At 48.2% G+C, this 26,797-nt stretch overlaps 1 protein-coding gene across 1 annotated transcript in view; it reads right to left on the minus strand.

Annotated features, from left to right (window-relative positions):
• Positions 1 to 26,797, minus strand: part of LOC146175128 (uncharacterized) — a 296,797-nt gene that overhangs the window by 163,468 nt on the left and 106,532 nt on the right. The window lies entirely within an intron of this gene.

Genomic DNA, 26,797 nt, shown 5'->3' on the forward strand with positions numbered 1-26,797 from the left:
ATATACAATTCATCGGTGATAACATTTATTCAAGAATTCTTTGTCCAAGGAAGATATTCAACTTATTATTACAGGACGAAACATAGTGCACCAGCATTTTGTCAAGTGCTACTTTGAATCAATGTTTGGTGCCCCGTTGTTGAATGTCTAAATGAGCACTGTGGTGTACATTTTGCACTAGCTTGTCATGCCCATTAGATGTTCTGACTAGTTATTTTGTTTGAATATTTTGTTCATTGCTCCGTTCACTCACATCTTGTCTATGGCACTGCGCGTGTATTGAATAAATGGGTGAATAATATAGACAAATATCAACATTCATCTCCACCTAAACTAAATAACTGAGCACCACGTAGTCGTATAGATGCAAAACGTTTACAAGTTGTATATCTCTCAAACACGGAGCTAAACGGGGAGGAGCCGCTGTCGTTTTAATACAAATACCAAAATTAATACAAAATTTTTGGTTTAACAATAATGATCAATCAATACATTTGCACATATTTTTTCGGGAAGCTACTAGGTTCAATAATTTAATTTTAAAGCATATGCCATTACCTTTTTAAGGTAGCTTTTTTTCTTCGTTGGAAGAACCGGGCAAACATTACAATTTAATTCTTTTGCGCATCGCAATTTTAAACTTTTCCTATTAATTTCGTTATGAAACATATTACCTCGATTAATTCAAATCTTTATTTGTTATTTCAACAAACGCCATCATGCGACCTTATCACTCTGACTGAAGCCCACGGAACAAATTTGTACTCTTTCTTTCTTCATCCCGGCGCAAGACATGTCAAATCAATGTAGTATAATTCCAAGAACTAACGTCCGTTTCCACAATGTTCCAGGCTGCTGTGGTCATGTTTTGCGTGCTTATCTACATATTTCTTCACAGACTTTAAATTCAGCGCTGACAAAACAGAGTGACCGTCCTTTCTTCGACACCCGATGAGCACACTTCCGGTTGTCGCTGACGTCAAGTTTTTAACCGGGCTCAATAGAAAGTTTATTTAGGCAACGGCCTTGTCTCTACCACTTAATACTGTCTTGTATTATAAGCCTTTTCACTGAATAGATAAATATTTATTTCCTTTCTTACAAAGAAGGAGTCGGGACTAAACCCTGTGGCAACAGCTTCACTTGAGGGCTGGACTTATTGAGGCAGTGGCAGTAAAGAAGAAAGAAGATAGTTTCATATCACAAATTAATAAATTGCAATAAAATGGGCATACAAGGACACTCATTATTCAAGCTCGAATAAATGAAACATATGATGAAATAGGCACAAATGCACATAATGAAAACCATCATGAAGACACCGGTGAGCACAATAACGAAAGTGGCAAATAACAAAATTCATATGAGTCTTTCCACAATGTTCCAGCCCGTGCTGGTAGCTGTTTGCGACGTTATCTAGATTGTTCTATGCAGCCTTTAAATTGAGCGTTGACGAGTATGACGGGCATTCTTTGTTCGACCATCGACGAGAACGTTTGTTGCTATCGCCGCCGCCGAGTTGCTTAGTTCTATAAAGAGCTTCTTCACTGCAATCATCGACACTTCATTTGTGTCGTCGACCTAGTCACCACTACGTGACAATATGGAGAGGCATACGTGGATAAAACTGGGCGTTGCCTCAATGAGCGTCTCATGGAGTATTAAAATATTGTTTGCAAGACTGTGAAGAGAAACTTCGGATTTCACTGCCTGAAAAGGTTCTCCATTTCAGTGAGTTCTGCCTTCATAAATGGACTGTCATGCAAGAAATGCGCGTCATATTGCCATAAACAATTCAAAACGTTACATCCTATTCTTCCTACAGCCGCCGACATGCTGCCTTATCACTGCGATTCCAGCGCACGAATCGATTATGTATTCTTTATTTTGCTCATTTGTTTTGTCGCGAGAGTAGCCTTATCATTCTATTTGTCGCGAAAGATGCACCGAGGTATATCTCGAAGGTTCCTGCCATTCGCGTGTCTTTCTACAAAGTTCCAGGATATGCTACTCCCCCGTAGCACTTGCATCTCGATCTTTCTTCGTAGCCTTTAAAACGAGCCCTCATGCGCGAAACGTGCATATTAACGGCAGCCGAGCCCGTTTGTTGTTATCGCAGCCGCCGATTGCTAAGTTCTGCGGGCGCAAGTCAACCCAAATAAAGATTTTGTTCCAGTGAATCTCAAGCCACGTCTTGTCGACGACGACATTATCACCACAACGTGACATCTGGTGGAGGGGCTGCCCTTCGTGTAACGGTTACCCCTTCAAACCCAGGCCACAGTTCTGTTACTCTTGCCCTGTGGGGCCAGTCTGCAGGTCACCGAGCAAGCCATCGACTTAAAGGGCTCCAATTAGAACACGGTCTGCCGCCGCATCCTGTTCGACACGGTAGAAGGTCCCAACGTCTACAATGGCTATGGTACTGGTGGTCTTCCAGCAGGCCCAACAGCCCCCCAGTTTCAACGGCAACACGGGTCAAGATCCAGAGGACTATACCGTAGCAGTCTGGGCGTGTTGGTTATTCATGATGGAAAAATACAGCGCGGAGAAGGACGAGGACAAAATGAAGACATATAGGACACACGAGCGCTGACTTGCAACAAGAGGACTGGCTGGACCGGTACGAACCAGTTGCCGTTTTTTACAATTGGGACGACGTCTTGAAACTCCGAAACATGTTCTTCGCTCTTGACGGAACAGCGCGGATGTGGCACGAAAACAACGAGTTCTCGCTAACGACTTGAGAGGAATTCACTAAGGAGGTTTTGGAACAGTTCGCTAGTGTGGTAAACAAAGAAAAAGCGTAGCTCCTTCTTCAGTTCAAAGTCTAGCTCCCCATTAAAACCGTCTTCGCCTACGCTGAGCAAATGAAACGTCTCTTCGAGCGGGTCAACCCAAACATGACAAGAGGTGAGAAAGTTAAACCGCTAATGCGAGGCGTTAAAGAGTCGCGTTTTGCTGGTGTACTCCGAAATGCACTGAAACCTGTGGAAAAATTTGACAGTGAAGCGTCGACAATCGAGTCGACAATGGACACCTGGATGCTTCATTATGAGCGACCACTGTAACCGATCAGCGCAAGCCCCTACTGCAGTGCATCTACGTGCGGAAAAAGTTTTCTGGACTTCATTCGTGAGGTAATCCGAGAGGAACTTCGCCGGTTGCTGCCATTATTCCAACAACCCCAGGCGGCGACGCTCGCCGACGGCGTCCGTGAAGAAGTCCACCAGGTTATGGGTGTTCCTCAAGCGAGAGCTCCGACGGCTCCAGCACAAGAAACAAATGCGAACAACTACGCTGCTGCATTACGCCGTCCTGCGCCAAGACGCGACATTCCAAGCCCTAGCCGCTACCATCCTGTTTCTGTGCGCCACCCCATGTCCCCTGCTCGCCAAGGCTATCAACGACCTCAAGTACCAGGATGTGCGACGCCTGGAGGACTGCGATCCAACGACCATTATGCTTCCACTGCAGTGAAGCTGGCCACATTATACACCCCTTCCAGTACCAACGAATCGGCCTATGCGGATTTGCAGTCGACGCGCCACGATCCCGCCCCAGTGAACAACCGCAAGAATTCGAGTACTACCCGCGTAGCGATGAGTTTGCGCCACCAAATTGTCGGTTCAGATCCCCATTGCCCCATCGCCGTACAGGGTTCGAGTTCCGTCGCCCGGCCACAACAACGATGACACTGTGCGAGGAAGGTCCCCACGCCCACCCTATGGGAAACTGAAGAAGCAACCTTTGGAGGTGAAGTTGCTATATGGTGAACTATCGAAGATCCTCAGCCACCGACGACGAGTAACCACTACACCGCTATGACGCCGACATCACTTATGAGGAAGCCCTCGACGCGCCCAGACTTCAAAGTGACGCCGCCACTACGCACGACGTCAACATCCAAGACGAGGCGGACAGACTCCAAGCTAACATCGCCGCCCATTGAATTGAGGAATGTCTGCTCCGGCCGCGACCGCAACACAAGACGAAGCAAAGAGCGAACACCGAAACCAACAAGCAATGCGGGGACGCGAACTAGTGACCTCGAAGTTGCTGTCGACGGTCGCACGGTTACCGCCTTAGTGGACACCGTAGCTGACCGGAGCGTTCGCCGCCCAGCTCAAGAAGGTGACGACCACTTGGGATGGCTCGCTCATCCGTATTGTTGGCAGTAATCTTATTACGCCGTCGGGTTGATGCACCGCAAAATGACGTACCTACCATACCAGCTTCCTCATCCTACAGCAATGCTCGCGTGGAGTGATTTTGGCCATGGACTTCCTCAATGATCTTAGAACAATCATCGACCTAAAAGCGCATCAAATTTGCGGCGGACAAAGCCATACCAACTACGACGACTTCGACGAAACACGTTTCTATAAACGTCCACAACGGAGACTTCAGCTTGCCGCCCCGAACAAGCGTCATCGCCTTCGTTGGCAACGAAGACATCGAAACCACCGAAGGCGTCGTCGAAGGAAATACTGAGGTGCTCTTGAAGCATGGACTCAAATCGCAAGAGGCGTCACCCGTTTGTGTCATGGATAAGTTCAATGGTGGTGATGAACTCTCCCGAAGAACACCAGCACCTGAACAAGGGCACGACGATTGCTTTCCTTCACGAGCTAGCGGACTCCCGAGAAATCTTCGCCCTCCCCAGACAACTTGAGGTTGATGCACCCAACCGAGCCAAGTAGCCCATTCTCGACATCAACCAAGAGCTTTCCTGATACAGACATGACCGGATTGGCACTCTTATTTAAAGCTACAACGAGTGCTTTTCTTCAGCGCGAAGATGCGGCAAACGCGGTTGGCAATGCACCGCATCATCACGAAGCAACTGCCGTGTATCGCCACAGAAACGCCAGGCCATAGGCGATGAAGTTCAGGAAATGCTTCGTGATGGCGTGATCCAGCCATCGAAGAGCTCCTCGTTTGGTGAAGAATGAAGACGGCGCAATTCCTTTCTGCGTCCATTACCGCCGCATAAACCGCATAACCCTGGAATCGATGACAAACTGGGCCAGCTGTGCAATGCAAGGTACTTCTCATCAACGAAACTGAAGTGCGGCTATTGGCAAATTGAAGTCGACGAGACAGATCGCGATAAGACCGCATTCGTCGCACCAGACGGATTATTGGAGTTGAAAGTGATGCCAGTTGGCCTCTGTTGCGCACTAGCCACGTTTAAACGAGTAATGGACACAGGCATTGCTAGCTTGAAGTGGCAAATTTGTTTGGCATACTTGGACGAAGTCGTTATCTCCTCGTCAAACATTGAACACCACCTAAAACGGCTTCAGTCAGTGCCGGATGCCATCAAGTCATAGGGACTATGGTTAAAGCCAGAGAAGTGCCATGTCGCTTACGAGGAATTGTGTTCGCCCAGACTCGGAGACACAATTTCCACTGCCTGCCGACAAGAAAGCTGTGCGCAGGTTCCTGGGGCTGTGCGCTTACTATCGACGATTTGTCAAACTGTTCACGCATCGCCGAACCGTTGACACAGCTTGCAAAGGTTGGCGTAACTTTTAAATGGGGAGTGCCGCAATTAGAAGCCTTTAACGCACTTAAGTACCGCCTACAGTCCCCTCCTGATTTTTGCCACTTTGATGAAAACGCTGAGACCGAAATTTATACCGATGCGAGCAGTGCGGGCCTACTAGTCATTCTCGTTCAAAAAGAGTGCCGGACAGGAGAAAGTAATCGCCTACGCTAGCAGGTTCCTCACAATAGCCGAAGTCAGTTCCTCGACAACCGAGAAGTAGTGCCTTGCTATCATCAGGGCCACTTCTAAGTTCCGTCCATATTTATACGGTCGACCATTTCAGATGATAAGCGACCACCACGCGCTCTGCTGGCTGGCTAATTTGAAAACCTCTCCGGTCGCCTTGCCCGATGGAACCTACGACTTTAAGAATTTGACGTGGCTGTAGTCTATAAGTCGGGCCGCAAGCGTTCCGACGCAGACTGCTAATCCCGCACTCCCGTCGACGCTCCCCCGAAGGACGATGACGACGACGCCTTTCTGGGACAAGTAAGCGCCAGCAGTTTGCACAGCAGCAGCGATGAGATTCTAAGCTGAGAGACCTAGCTAATTATTTGGAAGGCAAGATCGCTTCCCCTCCTGCTGTGTTTTGGCGTCAGTTTCGTCATTCGCCTTAAGAAATGATGTCCTCACAAAGAACTTTGCACCCAACAAGACCGCGCAGCTTCTTGTTGGGTGCAAAAAGCTTCTAAAAGCCTCGGGCAGGAAACTCTTCATGCGTTGTACGACGAGCCAACAGCAGGGCATCTTGGGTTTGCGCGCGCGTTGCATCGAATCCAGAAGTACTACAGGCCGCCACTGCCTGCCGACGTCGTCCATTACGTGCAAACGTGCCTTGAGTGCCAGCGGTATTGCGTACTTAGTAAGCGCCTAGACAGGTTTGAACAAGAGAACACTTGTCGAGTGTAGCGCGACGTAACTTTATGAAAGAGCTTTCGGTAATAGAGGCCGTAAATAGAAACCTGCAGGGACACCTTCCTCAATGGAAAGCAAAATGGCTAACACCACCACTGGAGAACCCTTTTGCGAACTTTTCGTGCTACGTGGCTGCGACCGGCCCGGACAAGGGCTGCGAAGATAAATTACTTCAAGCGAAGCTGGAACCATTGACCTATTCAAAAGTATTAGCTAAGATGTCGATAAATGAAAGAAACGTACAGAATAAAGTATATTTCACCGATGAGGCCACAGAAAACCGAAATGAGGGGCAAGCATTTAGGAGGGAACGACAAAGTGCCAATGTGCTTATCGCCGGGGACACTAACGTGAGCAGTTGGAATCGAGCTATACTCAAGCTGGTAAGCGATCCTGTCCTGATGCGCCTGTCTCGTCTGTCTCTTTCTGAGTGTCTTCCGTCTGGCGCTACATCTCTTCAAAGGAACACACATGAACTAGCGAACCCCCCCCCCCCCCCCCCCCCCGCAAGAATTACTGAGCTGTGCTGAAAGCAACGAAGAACCGGATATGCATGACATTCACAGGGTGCAACATGGTGATGATAGAAGCAGAACTGAAAAATGCCCTAAACCGTGACGCCGCAAGTTTTAGAAAATTCAGGTCAGAGATTTGACGATGTCATGGCGATAACCTGCAAGGTGTAGAGTGTAATGCGCACAGTGGCACAAGTACTAGGACCGCACAGAAAGGTTTAAAGGGACTCAGTTCAGTTCAGTCGTTCAATCGTGTCCGACTCTTCGTGACCTTATAGACCATATCCCGCCACGCTTTCTGGTCTCTTACTATATTCCTAACATCCCACAACTTCATCTTCAGCGCCTCGAGGTTGCCATCTAACCATCGCTTTCGCTGCCTACCTCTTCTCTGGTGAGCCTCAACCTTACTCGACATCAAATATTTCTCCAGCGACTCCTCTCGTCTCTTCAGATGACCAAAGTAGCTGAGCTTTATACTTAACCAGCCAAAAGACGAGACACAGCAAAGAAGGGACAGGACAAGGCTGGACTATCAATTGAATGTTTATGATCGGAAGAAAACAACGAAGACTCCTTCCGAAAAGCTCGCGCACAACCCAACCGGTGGAATGCAAGACAATGGGAAGATGAAGACGAAAATACAAAGCCAATTCAAAGTCAAGGCCTAACTAACGACTTTTCTAAAAGGTCAAATTCCTTACAATGAAGGCTAACCAACGCCTTAGCCACACACTTGTCCTCGGCTTTAGCAATGTAAAATGCCTCAACCAACTCCCTGCAGAGTTGATTATCATTGCTGTAATTACTTCAATAATACGGGTGTAGGCAAGAAGGGACATTTCGCAAAGGCCTGCTTGAAGAAAGCAACGGCTTCCGCTCAACAAAAGGTACGCGTCTCAGCGGTCAACCAGGAAACTGGAGAGCTACGAGTCTCAGCGGTCAACCAGGACACTGGAGAGACTTTCGGGGGATCAATAGATGCATGCAGAAAAGCGCGATTTGTTCGGGTGCGCATTAATTCTGTGCCCATTTTTGCAAAGGTTGACTCAGGTGCTGAAGTGTCAGTATTACCATCAACGTTTCCGGGATTACCGTCCCGACTGGTAAAAACCGATGAAATGTTGCAAGGTGCAGGAGGCAGTAAGCTTAACGTACTAGGCAAATTCGTAGCAGAGATCGCATGGAAAGAGAAAACTGTGTATCAAACATGCTGCGTTGTCAGTCCGTTACGCTACGTCCTTCTAGGATTACCTGCACTTGAGGTCTTAGGTATCGTGAAATTTGCAGACGCGGTCGACTCGGGAAACCTGCAGTACGAGACGCGTTTTCCAGAAATGTTCCGCGGTCTAGGTACGATGCCAGGGCAGTACACCATCAGGCTACAAGCTGGCGCTATCCCGCATGCCATAAGTGCTCCACGCAGGGTACCAATTCCCTGAGGGAGTCCCTGAAGCGCGAAATAGATAAAATGGAGCGGTTAGGCATAATCAGGAAAGTGGATGGGCCCACCGAATGGTGCGCCGGAATAGTTCCGGTAGTGAAACCCTCAGGCGACCTGAGAGTTTGCGTAGACCTCACTAAATTGAACAAATGCGCAGTTCGAGAGCGATTTACGTTACCAACTGTGGATCAAGCTCTAGGGTCACTGTCGGGAGCGAAATGGTTTTCAAAGCTCGATGCCAACTCAGGCTTCCACCAGGTGCGACTTAGTAAAGACTCGGAAGAGCTAACCACGTTCTTAACACCCTTCGGTAGATACTGTTTCACGCGACTACCCGTTTGAATTGCCTCCGCTCCGGAGTACTTCCAAAAGAGAATGTTTGAGATACTAGGGGGCCTGCCGGGGGTCGTTAATCTCATGGACGATGTCCTAGTGTTTGGCGAAAGCAAAGCTCAACACGATGAGCGTTTAAGTAACGTGATCACACGCCTAGCAAGGGCAAATGTGACATTAAACAAAGAGAAATGCTTATTCGGGGTTAGGCAAGTGCGTTTTTTGGGTCACATTCTGAATGAGGAAGGTATTCATCCTGATCCAGCGAAGGTCAGTGCTATAAAAGATTTGAGAGCACCCAGAAACGTTACTGAGCTTAAAAGCATTTTGGGCATGGCGAATCATTTGGGCCGCTTCCTGCCACATTTAGCCCAAGTGTCTGCTCCCATGCGTGTTCTTTTGCACAAGGATAGGGACTGGGTCTGGGACAGCAATCAGGAAAAAGCGTTCCAAGAACTCAAAGAGCTCATTTGTTCAGCGCAATGCATGGCTTTGTACGACGCTTCGCTACAAACCACTCTTTCAGCTGACGCATCGTCTTTCGGTCTGGGAACAGTTTTGTTTCAAAAGCAAAAAGACGGGCAACGTAGACCAGTTGCATTCGCTTCTCGCTCGCTCACCAAAACCGAGCAACGGTACTCCCAGATCGAAAAGGAGGCACTGGCGTTGACGTGGGCAGCGGAAAGGTTTGATGAGTATATACGTGGTCTGGAAGTTGTTTTTGAAACTGACCACAAGCCCTTGGTATCGCTTTTGGGTCACATGGAAATCGATGCTATGCCGCCAAGAATTCACCGTTTTCGTCTGCGCCTGATGCGATACAGTTTTTCTGTATTATATGTACCAGGCAAATGGCTAACCACTGCTGATACTCTTTCACGTTCGCCGTTAGCTCGTACAAAAGTGGAAAGCTGTTTACCTGTCTCAGAGGTAACCGCTTACTCGAAAGCTTGTTTACTGGGTTTAGAAGCAGGCGACGATTTCTTGAAAAGAGTAAAAGAAGGTCAAGCAAAAGACGAAGTGTGTCGAAGCTTGCGCACAGTGTGCAAAAAAGGGTGGCCCAGGAAACAAAATGTTCCCTGTTATCTTCTGCCATACTGGCAGGAACGTGCATGCATTACTTTGGTGAACGGGTTTCTGCTTAAAGGTATGAGGCTTATCATTCCTCAGACCCTTCGCAAGGAAGCGCTAAGCAAACTGCATGACGGTCACCAAGGCATCTCGCGATGCCGCAGTGTGGCTAAAGGTTCTGTCTGGTGGCCGGGACTTAGCACTGAGATAGCGTCATTCGTGAAACAGTGCAGCGTTTGCGCGATGCATGCGCCAAAACAGATCGAACCGATGATTGCATCACCAACGCTCTCTTTTCCTTGGGAGAGAGTAGGGGTCGATCTGTTTCAAATTCAGGGACGGCAATATCTTGTCGTAGTAGACTATCTTTCGCGATACCCAGAGATTGCCATTCTTCCGTCAACAAAGTCTGCTACCGTGATAAGCCGAATGAAAAGCATTTTTGCGAGACATGGCATTCCCGAGTGTGTGGTGACCGACAATGGTCCACAATTTGTCAGTGCCGAGTTCGAGAGATTTGCAAAACTGTATGGCTTCCGTCATGTCACCTCGCGTCCAAGGCACCCCCAGGGAAACGGGGAAGTCGAACGTATGGTAAAGACGGTTAAGAATCTCATTCTAAAATCGGACGACCCTTACTTAGCCTTGCTGGCTTATAGGGCCACGCCTGGTGTTTTGAACGTCAGCCCAGCGGAGATACTGATGGGTAGAAGGCTTAGGACGAGAGTCCCAATGCTGCCTTCGCACCGCAATCCGGGACAATGCTGTCTGCAAGAAGCGGCAGCCAAGGACCGTAAAGTCAGAAAGGAGCAAAGCTGCCACTTCGGCCGACGTCACCGGTCTAAAAATCTCCCAAAGCTGGAAGCAGTTGATGTGGTGTGGGTGACTGATCTCCGTACCAAAGGTACAGTGCTCGGAGCAGCACCACAGCCGCGTTCATACCGTGTTCAAACGGAAAACGGGGTTGAAGTCCGTCGACACAGGAGAATGCTTAACCGTCTCCCAAAAGACCGGGTAGATAGCGGGAACTACGAATTTCCGGATAGTCAGGAGCAGCCCAGCAGGGCCGGATTGGTAACTGGAGTAGACAACCAATTTGACGAAGCTCCGGAAGCTTTGGTGCCTCTAACTCAGACGGAGACTGACGGTGGCAATTCTCCAGCTAGAATTGTAACTACGACCAGATTTGGAAGAGTTGTTCGCAAACCCATAAGGCTGGGCGTGGACGACTGATGCTTGGAGTGACTGTGTTCTGTCGTGTTTTCTTGGGTGTGTTCCAATGTTATTTTGAAGTGTATGCATGTAAAGTTAATAGTGCTTGAAAAGGGGGATGTGCTGTTATCATCTGTTTTGGCTTGGCTTGGCTTGGCTGGCAGCTGCGACTGCGATAGTGGCGCAAGTGTATCTGTGGCGCAAGTGTGGCGCAAGTGTATAAAAGCGGAGTGCGAGAATAAACGGGGGTCATTTTCGTCGTCTGGGAGCGCGGTGTCTAGACTGCTTTCTCGGGCAGCGTTCCGGCGCGGGTGCAGCGGCGCCCCCCCCCCCCCCCCCTGCCTGGGCTAATACGACACGTTCAGCCGTGTGGAAGATGAAGCGCCACACTGTGCTCACACTATTTCGCCCGCACAGTTGAAGCGGCCAGCCTGGCCGCAATTATTCCGCAGGATTGCGCCGAATAAAAGGTTTCATACGTGAAACGTGGACAACTTCAGTGCCACGGTAACGACAGTCCGGAGGAGGGTAAACAGGGGAGACTCGATAGTTGACCGGGGAGGTTTTTGCAAGAACTCTGTAAGGACCAATGTAACGGTGCTGTAACTTGTCACAAAGGCCAGGAGTGCGTAATGGGGTCCAAAGTAACACCTTGTCGCCGGGACGGAACGAAACTCGGCGATGGGTTGCATCATAGCGGCACTTGCGGTCTTCCTGGCTAGCCTCCGTGTCGACGCGAACAAGCTGGCGAGATTTGGCCACTCGGGAAAGGAACTGGTCAGGAAGAGAGGATCACGAACTGGCATGTGTAGAAAGGAAAGAGGCGTCAAGAAACGTAGCGGGAGAACGGCCGTAAACGAGGAAAAACGGGGTGTAACCTGTGGTCCGCTGTACAGACGTATTGTAGGCGAACGTAACAAAAGGAAGTATTACGTCCCAGTTTTGATGGTCCTGGTCGACGTACATAGACAACATGTCAGAAAGCGTGCGGTGGAACCGCTCAGTCAACCCATTGGTCTGCGGGTGATAGCCTGAGATCAATTTGTGATGTGGGGTTGAGGCCTCAATAACTTCGGCTACAATCGTCGACAGAAATGTCCGACCACGATCGCTGAGAAGCACTTGGGCCCCATGGCGCAGTACGAGCGATTCCAAAAAGAAAGTCGCGACCTCATGCGCTGAGCCATTAGGCAGGGCAGCAGTCTCAGCGTAGCGTGTTAGGTGGTCGACGGCGGTGACGATCCAGCGAACACCTCGTGCGAACAATGGAAGTGGCCCGTATAAGTCTATGCCAACAACGGCAAAAGGAGTAGCAAGGCAAGGTAGCGGCTGTAGTAGGCCAGCAGGAGGAGAAGTGTGCCGTTTGCGGCGCTGACATGGCAGACAAGAGGCGACGTATTTTTCCACACTTGAGGTGAGGCCTGGCCAGAAGAAACGGGTTTTCACGCGGTGGTAAGTTTTATGAAAGCCTAAGTGACCGGCTGTAGCATCATCGTGGAAAGCCGCCAGGATACGGGTGCGAAGCGCTCTCGGAATAACGGGGACCCAACGGGTGCCTCCAGAGCAATAAATATAACGGGAGAGCACGCCGTTGTCAAGTTTGAACTTTTGGAGTTGCCTGCGCACCTAGCGGTAGGAGGGTGAGAAGCACCAGTGAGAAGGTTCATTAGGGAAATACAGTAGGGATCTGCTCGCTGGTGTGAAATAATGGCATAGCGATCTGGAGCAGCGGCAGGAGTAGCACAGGTGATGTTTGGAGCTCTGGACGGCATTGGGACGTCGAGGGTGCACGCAGGAAGGCGCAAAGAAGCACTATGTGGTGATTCTGACAGCGGGCAGCGGGAAAGAGCATCGGCATCTCGATGTTTGCGTCCCGATTTGAATATGACATCGAAGTGGTATTCCTGCAAACGCAGAATCCAACAGCCCAGGCGTCCAGTCAAATTTTTGAGGGTTGATATTCGGCACAGAGCGTGGTGATCGGTAACGATCGTGAAATGGCGGCCGTAGAGGTAGGGGCGGAATTTTGAACTGCCCAAACGACGGCGAGGTACTCTTGCTCAGTGATGGTGTAGTTGCGTTCCGCTGGTGTTAGAGTTCGACTGGCAAACGCAATTACCTTTTCCCGTTAAGCGGTATCACGTTGCAGAAGTACGGCGCCGATACCGAGGCTGCTGGCATCGGTGTGAAGAATGGTGGCAGCAGTGTCGTCGAAGTGAGCGAGAACAGGGTCCGAAGTGAGGGCATTCTTTAGGGTTTGGAAAGCTTTTTCGCATTCTTCGGACCAATTGAAAGTAGTACGGTCGGTAAGGAGGGGGTGGAGCGGTGCAGCAATGGTAGCGAAATTGCGATTGAAATGGCGAAAGTACGAAGACAGGTCAGGGAAACTGCGTAGTTGATTAGTCCGCTGAGGGTGTGCAAAGTTCAAAACTGCAGCAAGCTTGTCAGGGTCGGGTCGAATGCCATCGCGGCTGACGAGGTGGCCCAGGATCTTGATTTCTTTCTTGGCGAAATTACACTTTTTTGTGTTCAGCTGGAGACCGGCGGATGCCAGGCACGTCAATACTTGATCAAGGCGGCATAAATGATCAGAAAAAGTCGCAGAGAAAATAACTATGTCGTCCAGGTAGCACAAGCATGTTTTCCACTTAAGTCCTCTAAGAACAGTGTCAATCATGCGCTCAAACGTAGCGGGGGCATTACAAAGTCCAAAAAGTATGACATTGAATTCGTAAAGCCCATCGGGAGTAGCGAATGCTGTTTTTTCTTTGTCGGCTTCGTGCATCGGTATCTGCCGGTAACCGGAACGCAAATCCAAAGTGGAGAAATATTTGGCGCCCTGAAGGCAGTCGAGGGAGTCGTCAATTCGTGGCATAGAGTAAACATCTTTGCGAGTGACTTTGTTAAGTGCGCGGTAATCAACGCAAAAACGCACGGACCCATCCTTTTTTTTTTACCAAGACGACCGGAGATGACCAGGGGCTAGCTGAGGGCCGAATAATGTCTCGTCAGAGCATATCATTCACATTATCTTCTATGATTTTACGTTCTGATAAGGAAACACGGTAAGGGCGGCAGCTAACAATAGAAGTACCTTCTGTAATAATGCGATGCTGTGCAGAAGACGTTCGGCCCAAGGTCGGAGAAGTGACATCAAAGGAGGCTTGGTGTTTTCGAAGTAATTTCTGCAAAGCTTGGCGGTGAGTCGCAGGAAGGTCAGGATTGATGGTGTCAAAGAGAACACAGAGAGAAGCATCGGAAGAAGCTGCTGGTGAGGAAGAGGGGGCGGTAAGGGTGGTGAGGGACACCGGGTGAATGTCCAGGGCACAAGGAAAACATCTCCCTTTAGTCAGCACAATGGGCTCTGTGGAAGTGTTCGAAGCAGAGACAAGCCCCCGCCGGGGTGGTGCAGTGGTAAGACACCCGACTACTGTGCCGGAGTACCCGGGTTCGAACCCGACCTCGGCGGCTGCGTTTCGATGGAGGCGAAACGGTGTGGTGTCCGTGTGCTGTGCGATGTCAGTGCACGTTAAAGAACCCCAGGTGGTCGAAATTTCCGGAGTCCTCCGCTACGGCGTCTCTCATAGCCTTAGTCGCTTTGGGACGTTAAACCCCACAAACTAAACCAAACTAAACCGAAGCAGAGACAAGCGTTGTGCCATGCTCAAACCGAACAAGACTTGCTGGTAGCGCGATTCCACGGGTCAGATGGCGATCAGAAGGCATGATTAGCACGTCTCCGTTATCAATGTCAGTAGAAGTAAGCGCAACAAGTTTTTGAAAAAACAGCGCGAAGGACGAGGACGAAGAAAGAAGGACACAGACACAGCGCTGACTGACAACTGATTTAATTCCAGTAGTTGGCAAGCATATATACATGGCTTGATGCGCGACAGAAAAACAGATAAAACAGATGCAATGCGCATGCCGAAACCAAAGCCAATTATCTCTTTTTACGCATTGCCAGGAACGCAAGCTCTTTGTCCGATAACGCAAGGGAAGGAGTGCTAATGCATCGGTCCCCAAGCTCCAAAATTCTTTCGGCTTCAATAATTTCTCTTGTGGTGCGGTCTTTATTTTTCTGGTAAGATTTGCATTTATCGAAAAGGGGTTTACATTCTGCTTTACGTTGCATAGTGCTAGTTTTACTTAGTGCTTAGTTTTACGTTGCTAAGCAACGTAAAACAAGGAGAAAGTTTCTGAATTTCAATATATCTATTCATGCCTTTCCGAAAATAGATCCGTGTTGGCCGTGCGTCAGGATCGCATTGGTATCCTGCCATTCTCAAGCGCCAAATACAGTGGAGGGCCATTAGCATAATAAGGTCAAATGGCACCCCATCTTCATTCTCTACTGGCAAGTACCTAATACCATGCGAGTCTAATAGAAATTCCTTTTTTAAAGTCCTTTGTAAAATATCCCATAAGTATACCCCTTCCCAGCAATGTAGGAAAACGTGGTCTATAGTTTCTGGCTGTTTACAAATTAAGCAATGCGAACCCCAATGTAAAAATAAATTCTTCCCTTCCAAGAACTTCTTTACTGGCAGTGTTTCCGGGTGTAAATAAAGGAAAAAAGTTTTTGCATTTGACGGCACCTGCATCGCCTTCACCCGCTTAAGTACGTCGCGTCATGGTCCTCCACTGTATAAGGCCCTGTACATTGGTACGGGAAGAACTACGTCACACAAATCCTTGTGCAGCTTCTTCCTGCTAACACAGATAAATATTCATAAGAAAATCAAACAGACAGGATCGCACACTCGCGACAACTTCTATAAAATAACCAAAAATGCGTCCCGATACACTTTCGGTCGAGATAACACAGTACGGCAGTGCATTTCCGAGCCTTAATTGGCACACAGTACGCAAAAATGGATCTGTTACATCGCGAACAAAAAGAAATCTGCTGAAAATCTGCCGTAGAAATAAATGCCCCAAACCCAGTCCACCGTCCTTCACCCGCCTAAACAAACTGGTCCGGCTACATCGTTCCCTACTCTACAGTGGGCTATGTTTAGAGTGGTTATTATTCAGTATATGTAGCTACTTTTGCTCTTTCGTACTTTGTATATTTTCGTTGGTTGTAGAATTTGTGGCCGTAATTCACCGATCGCCCTTTAAACACGCTGAATATTTTTCTAGGCCATCACGAGGGTTGAAAAATGTGCCGTATCTTTATAATGCGTCGCTTTATTGAAGGCAAACCTCAAGATATCATAATTTACTAGTGCCAATTTGTTTTTCATCGTCTACGAACGCTTGTAAGTTTTCCTACATACAGAGATATCCGGTGCACTAATACTTGTAATACTGGGCGTTTTAGCTTCACGCGCTATCAGCGGAGCATTGATGTCAATGAATACACTTCCGACTGAGCGGTTTCAATATGTAAATGTTTCGAGAACGCGTCGCCCGGTGTGCGGCTATCTGCGCATATTTCGATGGTCAGCGATGTTTTGTTTATTGTTTCTCGAACAGGTTTTTGTCATCGCTAGCAAAACGATACGTTCGTGCTTCCGCTTTCGCGCTGAAGGCGGCAGATCTTCAGTCGCAGATATGAAGACGCACTGCAAGATCTTACGAGCAGCAGCGACTGTTGTACGCGCTAAAGCGACACGACGCGCGTGTATGCTTGCTAGCGCACACTTCGACGGCTTCTCATTTTCGAGGTATTTGGGAAACGAAGCGTGCCCTTTACATACAGAATAGCTGTATAATATGTTTGGTATCATGCTTATTTAGTGCGCTGGCGTGTCCGGCATGGTCATTCTGGTTGAGCTTCGTCGATCGGCCCGGCTTCTGTTCAGAAGCGGAATACTCTGCCCGGTATCAGTTTCAGAAATGACGCGTTCGTCCTGTTTCTGGTTAATTGATACAGGCTGAACCAAAATGAAACCACGCGGAGCTCTCATTACGGAAATTTCTGTATGGTCCGTGGCCCTTGTTTCAGAAAAAAACTGGACACCAGGCTGGAAAAAGCATGCAGAGCTATAAAATAACAACACTACATTTGAAAAAGAAAAAGAAGAAAATAGAAAAAGGTTTTACGTTTCATTCGAACCTCGGTCTTTTCAGCCCGCAAGCGCTCACTTTAACCACTACAACACGGCAGGTTAGGTGGTAGTGGTTATATTTCTGCTTATGTAGTCGATATTGCTCTTTTGTAGTTTTTGTATTTTTGTAGGGTGCAGAATTTGTGATCGTAATTGAACGGCCGCCCTTTAAACGCGCTGAATCTTTTTCCTGGCTATCACGAAGGGTTATCCGTGTCCCGCATCTTTACAATGTATCGCTTTCTTGCAGACAAACCTCCGAATGTCACAATTTACTAGTGCTGATGTGTTTTGTCATCGTCTTCGAACACATGCAATTTTTGCTACATATAGATATATGCGGTGCACCAACCCTTGCAATACTGCTTGTTTTAGCTCCACCGGCTGACTGCGGAGCCGCGATGTCAATGAATTTACTTCTGACCAAGTGTTTTGCATGCGTAAACACTCGAGGAAGCGACTCCCGATGTCCGGCTCACCTGTGCATATTTCGATGGTCAACGATGTGTTTCATTTGTTCTCGAGCGTATTTTATCCTCGCTAACGAAACACTACGTTCTTGCTTGCACTTTCGCGTTGAAGGTGGCAGATCTTCAGTCGCAGATATGAAGATGCACCGCAAGGTCATACAAACTGCACCGACTGTTGCACACGCAAAAGCAAAACGCGACGCGTGCATGTACTTGCTAGCGCACACATCCACAACTTCATATCTTCTAGGTGTTTGCGAAACAGCGCGTACTCCACATATACAGAAAAGTTGTAACGTATAATATGTATGGTTTCATGCTTATTTACCGCGAAGGCATGCTCCGACGTGGTCATCCTAGTTGAGCTCCACGTTCGGCCCGAATTGTGTTGAGAAGAGAAAATACTCTGTCCCGTATCAGTTTCATTCATATCGGGTTTGTCCGGCTTCGGTTAAACCGGACATGACCTGTCTTGTATATGAGCTCAATACAGGTCTGGTCCACCCTGTTTTATATCCATACCGGACTGGGATGTCATTTATAAGATGCATACTGGAAATGGTCTGCCCTGTATTAACTCTATTACCGGACTGGACCGTCCGGATTGATAATTATACCAGACATGACCTGTCCGATATAAACCCGTTTAAGCTTCATACAGGACTGGTCACACCGTTATCAAATTTATACGGGACAATACAACACCGGTTCAAACCCGTTTGTCGCTATACGGGATTTTTCACTAGGGGTTGTTCACTAATCATCAACCATTGCTAGGCATCTTAGTCACAGAAGCCTGTTTCATCTTTGGCGGCGGCTCGAATGCGGAGATGGGCTTTAAACTTGGCTTTTATCGTTACGACTTGAAATATCGAAATTGATCTCAAATGCAAGTCGCAGATGCGCTCTCCAGACTGCCTGTTGCAGGGGGAACCAATGTAGATGAGATATATACCCTAGCCGTTTTCCACACTACGCCACTGACGACCAAAGATATGGCTAAAGCGAGCAAGTATGACCGCACGCTCAGCAAGGTGTACCGATATACACTGCAAGGATGGCCAGCACAAGTACAAGACGCCGAACGTGTGCCATACTATAGCAAACGCTCGGAGTTATCTCTGGAAGCAAGTTGCTTCACGTGGGGGAACAGAGTTATTGTGCCCACTAAGTTGCAGGACTTTGTGTTAGGGCTGTTGCACGAGGAACACCCTGGGGCGTCACGCATGAAGATGTTCGCACGCAGCCTGCTATAGTGGTCAGGGTTAGACTCGGACATTGAAGCAGTGTAAAACACTGCAGCATTTGCCAAGCAATGCCAAATACTGCTGCCCGTGCTCCACTAGAACCATGGCCAATTCTCGCCCGCTGCTGGCAACGAGTACATGTGGATTTGTTTGAGTTTGAAAAAGCGACATTTCTCGTGTGTGTCGACTAGTTTTCAAAGTGGCTCGAAGTGTTTGCTATGTTCTCAACTGCCGCCGCAAAGACCATAGAGTGCCTGCGAGGTCTGTTTGCTGCTTACGGATTCCCTGAACAACTGGTTTCTGATAATTGCCCACAGTTTTTATCGCAAGAATTCCAGGACTTCCTTGCTACATGTGGCATCCGACGCACGTACAGCCCGCCATAACATGCGGAGTCCAACGGGGCAGCCGAAAGGGCAGGTCAATCTGTCAAGGAGAGCCTTCGCAAGCAGCTCCTCCACGACAGCAAGGGAGTAACAGCAGATCGCTTCGGGAGAGACTGGATCCCTTCTTGCTGGCGTATCGGACAACACCTAACACGGTCACAGGCAAGTGTCCTGCAGAACTATTCTTGAAGCGAACCCCGCGCACAAAGCTTTCATTACTTAAGCCGTCGTTTCGTGATGACATGGAGAGAAAGCGAGTAGTAGTAAAGGGCAGTTTAGTCAACTAAGATCGATTTTCTGTTCATTTAGGGAGGGCGATTTGCTATGCGTGAAAACCGTCAGGAAAGAGAAGGTGTCATGGACGGAAGGACGTATAGTACGGCAAATCAGCCCTTTGACCTACCTTGTAGAACCGCAGAACATCGTCCGGCCTGTTCCTATTGACCATTTGCGTTCGCGAAGTTGTTTCCGACATGCAAGGTTGGAGACCGAGGCGATGAGTCCTAGATTACCCAGGACCAAGGACTCCGCACGTGATCAGGAGGCCCTCACCGAATCCCAACAGGCGCATCATGAGGTGAGCACCCCTGCCCTGAGAATACCCCGCACAGATGACATGGCACATCATCAAGTGGGCTTCACCGAACGCCAGCAGGTCCATCCTGAGGTGGTCACGCCTGCACCTCCCCTTCTCGAAGATGCTACAAATCGGAACCCACCACCACCACCACTGGAAGAGCAGGAAGCGCAACCTCCACCTGCCGACATCGGGGATCCTCGGGCGCAAGCCGAAACTTATTCAGACTCTCAAACACCTCTGCGTCGAAGTTAGTGCACTCGAAAACCACCTGACCGATACACCTCTTATGAATTCCGTTGTCGAAGCCAAGGATTAAAGACAATGATCTTGTAGGGGAAAGAAGAATGTGATAGCGCCTGTGCATGACGCGCCACTTGCGAACTGATAGCAGCAGCTGATAGGCAACCGCGCTGGCTATGTAAGCGCGTCAAAAAACAAATAAAGGGCATTCCTTATCCTGCACCTGGTCCCGGCTGTTTCTTCGACTACGGCCAGCTCGGCTGCAGCGTCTACTACATAAAGAAATTAAAGGTACAGTTGAAACTCAATTTAAGAACATTTAGAGAGCCGTGAATTATTTCGATAAATTGAGAACTTCGTTAAATCGAGTGAGGCATTTCTCGGTCCTATTACTGGTGCATTCGATTATAAGGTGCGGTGGTATCTAAAAAGCTATCGCGGCATCATACTTGCTAATTCTTAATGTTCCCAATATCAAATGCGGCTAGCAAAAATGACCGGCGCCGGTTGAATACAAGAAAAAAAATAGTTACTCATCATGAAGAGCCCGAGAGGACTAGTGAATTTATTTTCCACCAAAGAAGTCGGTTATCTTTGCCTGCGTGCACTTTGAGAGCAATGACCGAGCCGATATTTCGTAGGTCTGAAGAGCTACGTAGGACTGTAGGCCCAGCAAACTGAGCTTGAGAGAAGCACACATTCAAAGGCACTGGAATATATCCGCAGAAGCACAGTGGCGAGCTAACCACACGAAGAACGCCACAAAAAAAAAAAAGCACCGAAGTGTAACACCGCCCCTTGGATTGCGACACGAGACTCTTTTTACTGGCGCCATTATCTGGTGAATTGAAATGAACACTACAACTCTCGTTTTGCGCTGTACAGTGTGAAAAAAAAGTGCGACGAAGATGCCCCGTACTGTTATCCGTGGCCCGCAATCAATACATTTTGGGGTGCTCTCTACAAAATAGATCAAAAATTGCCCCTTTCTACCTTCATTGTCCGAAAAAGAGGTCGTTAAATCGGGACAGATCATGGTACTATTTCGTCATTTCAGTTTTATCAAAGGATTGGACCCTATAGGCGCCTCGTTAAATCTTTTTTAAGTCGGGTTGCGTTAAATCGAGTTTTGACTGTAAAAATAAAAAACGAGCGTGGTCTAAACAACCCACAGGCCGTTTCAAAGGTGACTTTCGTAAATCCATCAATCTGCTTTGGTGTGACGTCCCTACTGATGATGCTATGGAATCGTCCGGCGAATGAGGAAAGTAACCCAGCTTTTTAAAGAATTGCAAATCACCGAAGGTATGAAATAACTACATCAACAGTGAATTCAGGCGACCTAATGATTTGCTAATGAGGTTGCTACATGTTGAACTAGCGAAAGTCCTCCGCCGCCGATGATGACTCACGATGACGCCGGTATTACTAATACACTCCTTATGAAGATGCCCTCGACGACCATGCAAACATACTTCAAATTGACACCAATGCTACGCACAACCGCAACATCGACGACAGCACGACGAGACTCCAAGATGACACGGCCGCCCAACATATTGACAACAGTGTGCCCCGGCAGCGACCTCAGCACACGACAAAGTAGAGATCGAACACCGAAGCCAACATGCAATACGAGGACACGAACAAGTGACCTGGAAGTTGTGTCGATGGTGCATCGTCTGCCCTAGGAGACACCGGAGCTGACTGTTCAGTAATCAGTGTACCGTTTCCTTCCCAGCTCACAAAAGTAAAGACAACGTTTGCCGGCCCGGTGATTCGCACTTTGTTTCGTTAGCCTTGTGAGTGAAAAACACCAAGAATCGCTCAGAAAGGCTGTGGTTAATGGGTGTCACGGCTAGCGCTGAGTGGCCTTTTACTGGTTTGACGTCTCGGGCTCGCATAAGATGGCCACATTGGCAGCTGCGGCAAACTCTGGCTGCACCGTTCCGACGAGAGAGGCAGAAAAAACACCCAGGCTCCAATCTTCCTTAAATATCGAGTTAACACACTGCCTCTGCCACGCACGCCTGCTCGTACGACTCGATTAATTCAATACATTTCATCTACAATTGCTGGATTTTCATGCAATAGCGTGGCCTGCCCAATTATGATTATAAGAATAGATAACTAAGGAACGAAAACGCTACTGATTAAACAAGTAGCAGAGTGAATGGCCGCGAACAAGGTCCCGCCCGCATTCGTCGCCTTTTTAAGAAGACGGCGAATGCGAGCTGCTGACTCTTTCACGTAGTAAGCTTAAACGCGAAGCCTTCTAGTCCTTTTTTCATTCCCTGCATTACGTCTGTCATTTCGAGGTGTATGTTTCGGTTTTGTAATTGAACAATATTGTTGCAGCAGATAATGAATTCAATGCACGATTGATTTCATGAACAATATGAAACTGCTCGCTGCAGCAGCTATTTGCATTCTCTTCCACGTTTGAAACGAAATTCTTTTACTTTAATCCATGCTTCCCAGTTTCGTTCATCAGTTTGTTCAGACCGAACACAAAGAAAGATAGTTTAATCAACCAGAAAGAAGTCTGACAGGATTGTTATTTCTACAAACGCAAATTTGGGACGTTAGAGTTATCAGATGTATCAATCTGACATTCCACCCTGAGATATGCGTGATGCTTTAGCCCTAATTTCGGATCTTTATCTCCAACCTTCGCGGAAGTTGCTCAATCTCTCATCAATCATGGAAAGAAAAAGGTTCTGTTCACCGGGAATGGTGATGCTACGAAATCGTACAGGATCACAAAAGCAAAACATTAGGAGGTAATGCATTTGTAGAAGAAACCATTGAACTAACGGATATGGACAATGTATATAATCTAAAGGGGAAGCAAGCGATGGTCGCTACGACCACTTGTATTAAAAAAAGGACCAGGTGAAGCAGGGGCGCCCAAAATTAGGTTTGTGACCCAATAAAGAGGAGGAGGTGGAGGAAGATGAGGAAAAGCAGGGAGGTTAACACATAACAGCAACCGGTTTGCTACCCTGCACTGGGGGAAGGGGGTGAGTGGATATAAAAGTTGTGAGAGAGGGTTGGTTGAAGTTACTACAGTCCCATCACAGACATGCCACATCACATCACGTCACGGTCATATCACTTAACATAAACGCAAACTCGCAGTCTTTCGATTAGGCCTGTGCTTTTTATAAAGCTTAGCAGTGCCTGGGAGGCCTTCACCGCAGATGATCGCCGTGGCCAGGGACCTAAAATCTTAAATTCAGTCAATGGGCATCCGTTTAGATGCACCAGCGTAGGGCACAGACACTGTCTTTCCTCACTGTATATAGGGCACTCACAAAGAATGTGGCCTACAGACTCGTCGCATCCACAGTTTGTACATGCAGGGCTGTTTGCCATGCCTGTCATAAAAGAATACGAGTTTATGAATGCTACACCAACCCACAGGCGGCACAGAAAAGTTTCTTCGCGCCGGGTTAGGCCAGGTGGAAGCCGGAGTTTCAGGTCAGGGTCCAGGGATTTAAGCGGCAATTACCCAATAAATGGTCCTCTTTGGGTAACATAGGAGAAGCATTTCTCTTGAAAATTTCTATAGCTGGACTGATGATGTAGATGCTCGCCTCGTGATCATAATCATAATAAAATGGACGTTTCCATTCATAACCTTCGTTGCTGCTTCTTCCGAACCCACCTGTCAAGTCGTTTTCTTCTAGTCAACTTGGCACATATGCCGTAGTCATTGCATCGCTCCATCCCTTCCCAACGCCAGCTCATTATCCATTACGTCACTACCCTTGCAAGCCGTTTCCGTTCCTCACCGATGCCGATTTATTTATTCTCAGTGGTAAAAAAGGCCTGCAAATAATTTGCGCAGGCAATTTGTGCAAATAATTATTACCGATGCCCTTAACGGTGCGCACTCTCCCAGACACCCTTAGAGTGAATGTGGCAGCTGTTCCGATCGCAAAAGAGATGCCCTGGACTTGCGTGGTAAGCCCAGCCGAAATTCAACTACCTTGAAGTGACAGAAGGGGTGGTGGTTTGGCGCGCAGCTGTCGCCCGTTCAAGCCAGAGCAAGGGTCGGAGACTGAAGTGACAAACAAGACAAACTTTATCACAGCAAGACACGATTCACAGAAAACAGCGCTAATGTGGACATTCCACCTGTCAAGGCAGCCGCGGCGTGTGCCGCCGCATTGCCCCCTGATTCGTCGGAGTGACCTGGGGTCCATTGAATAACGACAGTTCTGGTCGCAAGTTGGTGGCGTTTAAGGAGTCGCTGTATGGCTGTAGCAGTTGTATCTTGTGAACCCGGAGTAGCAATTTCCTTATAAGCTTCATAGGAATCAGTAAGAATACGCATTGAACCAGTTCCGGTGCAAGGCACTCCTGACAAGGCTCCCCAAATCGCGAGGAGTTCCGCATGAAGAGCGGTACCTTGAGGTAGGTGGCAGGCATAAGCTCCTGAAAGGGAAGGGTTGTCCTCGCATACCCAGCCCATAGCTGCAAATTCGCTTGTAATCGAAACGTCGGTGTAAATGTCAGTTGTATCAGAGATTCGTTCTTGTCGGTGATGGGCAGCGAGGAGCTTCCGGGGAATGACAAAATAGCAGTTTATATGCCGGCGATGGAGGCGTGTGACCACTGGCATTTACTAAGGGGGAAGAGATGCATATAGGCTGGTGTTTTGTCGCTACGCTGCTCATTCCAGGCCAGCAGGCGACGCCCTTGGACAGTGTTCTCTAGACGTATTCGATGACGCGTCTGTGACTCGTAAACAATGGTAGCGATCGGTGGAAGAGCGGCCAAATACTCAAGTTCAGCTATAGGAGTGTGCTTAGGTAGACCGGTAATAGTGCGTAGTGTTGCGCGATGAACGCGTTCGACCTTAGCGAAGTCAGTATTCGACAGTTGGAGGACGGGTGTGCCACAGAGGAGTTTTCAAATCGGCGCTACGCGGGCCATCGCACAGCAGGCATGTTGCCGCGCACCGCCGGGCCGGTTGGACAGGCGACGAATAGTGTATAGCAGGGTTGGCCAAAGACATTGTAGCTGATGAACACATTTCTGGGGACATTTGCAGCTTGAGATGGGCTGGCCAAGAATGCGGATTAGCCCATTTGAGGAGGTGATGGTGTTGCCTCCGATGTGAAGATGGATCTGTATACTGGGGTCGCTTTTAGGTTTTCCGTCGATACTAATAAATTTTGTTTTATGTGGAGCGAGTTCGAGGCCAATTAAGGGCCGCCTGAAGTTCAGTCTGCATAGAATATTTATCTACGTAATCCGCTGCCTCAGTCCAGACAGTAATATCATCGGCATATCTAGCGAATCGTGCGCTTGTGTCGAGTTCCATACTCTCGTGGACGCATGTCATGGCCAAGTTGAACAATATGGGTCCGAGAATGGAGCCCTAGGGTACACCCCTATCCAAGTAATAGGTTTTGAGCACCCATACCATAGCTTTGCCATGTAGCTGAATGGGTCCAGGTGTCAACAATTTACGGATCCAGATTTCAGCACGAGCACTAGGATAGCATTTGGCGAGTTCCTCCAAGATAACCTCATGGCGAACATTGTCAAAGGCTTTGTTTATCGACAGCCAGGGGATAGTCAGGCAGCGCTTTACGATGAGCACTATTCAGAACTCTTCGCAGAAAGCCAAATGCCGTCATGAGGACAGAGGTTAGGGTAATAGCCGGCTTGAGCTGGGTGCATCCTTACTCGACCTTGGGCTGGCAAAAGACCTCTTCTTTTGCCCTTATGCACTATACACGGACCAGTCTTCATAGCCTCAGTCAGCATCGCATGCAGGTGGCCACACCAGGCCCACCTTTTACGCGAAAAACCCACCTCACCCGAAGCCAAGAAGTGCTCTTGAATAAGCTCATCTCCCATGCGGCTTACACGCCACGTATCCCTTCCCAATGCCAACCCATTCTCCATTACGTCACTGCCCATGCAAGACGTTTCAGTTTCTCACCGATGCCGATTTATTGATTCTCAGTTGTAAAGGCCTGAAAATAATTTGTGCTGGGTGTCACCCATTATTATGAGGATTGTTAACAATGCGGATTGTTAACAATTGTTAATAATTATGAGGATTGTTAACAATTTTTCATCCTGACCGACCAGCTTTCTTGCCTTAGCCTTGATTTATTTGGACCACATTCGGTTTCCACCGGCGGTAAATGGTTCGATCACCTGCAACTTGATTAGACAGCCCCTCAGGCGGTCACCCATTCCATCTCGACAAACTGCGGAGGGGGCGTTTGTCGAGATGGAATGTCGAGATACCAAACGCATGCAGTATATCACACTGCAACGTGACAGCCTCACAGGAACGCATTCATTACCAAGATGGCGGCTTCCGTTCCAGAGTAATCAGTTAAGTATTGTAATGTATGATATTCCTTAAAGCCACAATAATCACCCAGTAGATGACCAATCGTATATAAGCGGCCTCGACCGCGTGCTCACAGACAAGCTCCACATCAATTTGCGGGCGAAAACATGGATGTGAAGTTCACAATACATTTCTCAACTTCGCCTAGCTTTTGGGCCAAAATACTACCGCGTCTTCAGCTTATATTTTTTTTTCGATTCAAGACGTTTCGCTGCCCGTTATCCGGTTTCATGAATTATTGTAATCGCAATGCTATTGCCAAAGCTGACATCAAAAGCGATAATAATCGGCACAGGCTCTCTGGCTCCCACGTCTCACAAACATATCTAAATACTGTCACGATGATGTCTACTGTGTGGTTTATTTCTGGAACTTTCAAATCCCTTCGA

This window comes from Amblyomma maculatum, chromosome 11 (genome assembly GCF_055883805.1).
Source record: "Amblyomma maculatum isolate TAMU_Amacu chromosome 11, ASM5588380v1, whole genome shotgun sequence".
Classification (NCBI taxonomy): domain Eukaryota; kingdom Metazoa; phylum Arthropoda; class Arachnida; order Ixodida; family Ixodidae; genus Amblyomma; species Amblyomma maculatum.